Raw genomic sequence first — 3,259 nt, 5'->3', positions numbered from 1 at the left:
CAAGAGAGGCTCTCCCAAAGAGCAAGAGGAACGTGCTGGTGCTGGTTCTTGCGTGCCTCTCGTCTACCCAATGAAGGAAGACCCTACAGGATGATAACCCTCAGACCTTGGCAGACATTATCAGCTAAGAGCCCTTCCAGGCAGACACCAAGGAAGTTGGCCTAAGGCGCACTGTAGCTTCTGAGTCCTGAAGGTAGAAGAGCCTGGGACCCCGCCTGCCCGCCAGCTTGGGCTGTCTGGAGAACTGGTTCCGCTGGAACTCCAGCTGTGTGGGTGGGATGGAGGCCTCATCACTCAAGTCTGCAGCCTGAGCAGCGGAGCAACCCTTTAGCTCAGGAGCCAGCGAAGCAGCCCGGGGAAGCACACCCCTGCCCGGAGAACAAGAAGAAAAAAAAATCCAACATTTCTCTACACTTTTAATTTTCTCCTGTTGCAACTTCTGTTGGAGTGGGTTGCTTTCCATTCTGTCTGCCATGAACACTGAGATAAAAAAAAAAAGTATGACTTCTGGCCTCGTGATCAATAATAATTTAATATAGTATCCGGAGCCTGAGTTCTTGCTAGAAGAGTTCAAAGCTACAAAGGAAAGAGCCCAGATGAGTGCAGTGCCTGCGTAAAATTACATACGACATAAAGTCTAGACCTGAGAGGTAAGACCGACTAGGAGGGTGCACCCCCATGTTGTTTATAACAAATTCTCAATTGTTCGATTTTACCAATGAAGACTCGGGAGCCAGATGTTGGGATGAAAACCTGTTAATTCAGAGGGGCAGAGACTGCACCCCAGACGGCCTTCTTCCACCAGCAATGTCCCCTCTCTCACAACTTCTTCCAGCTCCAAGTCCCTCCCTTCTGCTTCCTGTGGGTCTCTCTATCCTCTCTCCTTACTCTCTATGGCTTTCTGCCCTCAATCTATGTTTACTCCCGGTCTCGTGGTTGCTTGCTCCACCTCTTGAACAGTGGTTGACTTTATTTAACCCTGTTTATAATATTCAAGCAGAAAGCTCTTGGATTAAAGGTGTGTGCTAATGGGGAGCTACACACCACAACTACAAACGGGGTTTTCCAGGAAATACAATCTCAGGGCTCATGTGATCAATATCCTATAGCATTGCTAGACATCTCCTGTGCACACGGAAACGACTACACACGAGGAGGGCTTCTGTTTGAAGAATAGCATTGGTTATTTCTACACTTTCTACTCTGATGGCCACAGCAAAGGTGTTGCAGTGTCATCAACAGCAACAAAAGTCCAACTCGCTATGACTTAAAGCAGGAAAAGTATCCACGGGGATGAGGGGTGGGGGGTGGCTGGAGAGATGGCTCAGTGGTTAAGAGCACCGACTGCTCTTCCAGAGGTCCTGAGTTCAATTCCCAGCAACCACATGGTGGCTCACAACCATCTGTAATGGGATCGGATGCCCTCTTCTGGTGTGTCTGAAGACAGTGACAGTGTACTCACATACATTAAATAAATAAATCTTTAAAAAAAAATGTATCCACAGCAACTTGGGAAGTTGAAGGCCAGCCATTCCAAAGATGTTTTTGGAAACTAAACTAAACTTTACTTTTCTGGCTTCTGTCCTTAGGTTTATTGCATAGAAACCCCAAAAGGGTTGCTGCATCCCCAGGCATCGCATCTTCACAGAGCAGTAGGTAGAAAAGAGGAAAGGAAGGGGCAAGAAAACATTCTTCGTCAGTATTTTTCTGTCAAGATAAAAGCACTTACCAGAAGTGCCTTGAAGGCACCCACTGCCCATACTGGCTTGAGGTGATTCTGCAACCTGCATTGATCAGTGGATAAAGAGATCTAAGAGCCACAGACTTCGCTTCCATCCATCAAGAGCTAGCTGCTGCTAAGACAACTACTGCACAGCAGAGCCGGCTTCTCTCTTAACGTTCCTGCTCCCGGCAATGTATGCCTACTGACAAACCGATGGCGTTACTGCCGTGCGTGAACGTCTTCCGTGGCTTCTCCTTGTTCCATAGGTCAAGACCAATTTCTGGGTCATTTATTTTCCCTCATGTTAACTTCTCAAGTTCATTCTCTCTTGCTCAGTGGGGAGCACTCTGTTTCAGACTTAGGGAACAAGCTGGAATTCTCAGGATGAATCTTCCTCGTCCTTATGTCTGTCCATCTCTGTGTGTGTGTGTGTGTGATATGATTATAATATGCAATATATAAATCATATATAGATACACACATACACATGTGTGTTTGTGTATTTGCATGTATATATCATATATGATTTATAATATGCAATATATAGATATACATATATGTGTATATGTATACACACATGTATATATAGATATACATATATAGATATACATATACACATGTGTGTATGTATGCATCATATATGATTTATAATGTGCAATATAAATCATATATATAGATACCCATATGCGTGTGTGTGTGTGTGTGTGTGTGTACGTGCGCGCATCCTGGGCTTTTCCCCAGTAGCTTCATAACATCTATGTCTCATCTTTTAAACATATATTTTAATGCCTCCTCTTCAGAAAAACCTTCCAGAATGCCTCTTTGATTTCTCAATAGTGTCCTGTTAATAACTCTTTTATGACATCTACAGCCCTGTGGCAATTGCTTATTTCTTCATCTTTTTCCATCTAACTGAAAATCCCTGAGGCTTAGTTTGGTGTCCGGAATGCAGAAGCCACTTAAAAAAACGCTGACCTAGTTGGGTGTGGCAAGGCGCACCTATAATCCCTGCACTTTGGGGCCTGAAGCAAGAGGACTGTTAGTTCAAGGCCAGTTTGTGATACATGGGAGACCCTGTCTCAAAACAATGATAAAAAATTTTTCCTGAGTAATAGGAATTTTAAAACGCTGACTAAATGGGAAAATCCTGCTAGCCACGAGCTCTCAACTCCAGCTAGGCCTTTGCCTGAATTCTTCTTCACTGAATCTGAGCTCCAGGAAACCCTCTTGGTCCCAACCTGTCCCAAGGCCTCGTCTTCGTCTCTCTCGTCATTTAGCAGGACACTTCAACTTTTTATTTTTATATTGGAACTCAATATAAAAATATGCTGGAACTCAAACCCAGGTCTGTATATGCTAAGTACACACTACCACTGAGCCACACCTCCACCTGACTTTCCTTTTTTTTTTTTTTTTTTGTTTTTTTTTTTGTTTTGTTTTGTTTTATTTTTTCAAGACAGGGTTTCTCTGTTTAGTCCTGGCTCTGGCTGTCCCGGAACTCACTGTATAGACCAGGCTCGCCTCAAACTCAGAAAT

The sequence above is a fragment of the Apodemus sylvaticus genome, chromosome 20 (genome assembly GCF_947179515.1).
Source record: "Apodemus sylvaticus chromosome 20, mApoSyl1.1, whole genome shotgun sequence".
Taxonomy (NCBI): Eukaryota; Metazoa; Chordata; class Mammalia; order Rodentia; family Muridae; genus Apodemus; species Apodemus sylvaticus.
This window is presented reverse-complemented; position numbering follows the sequence as displayed.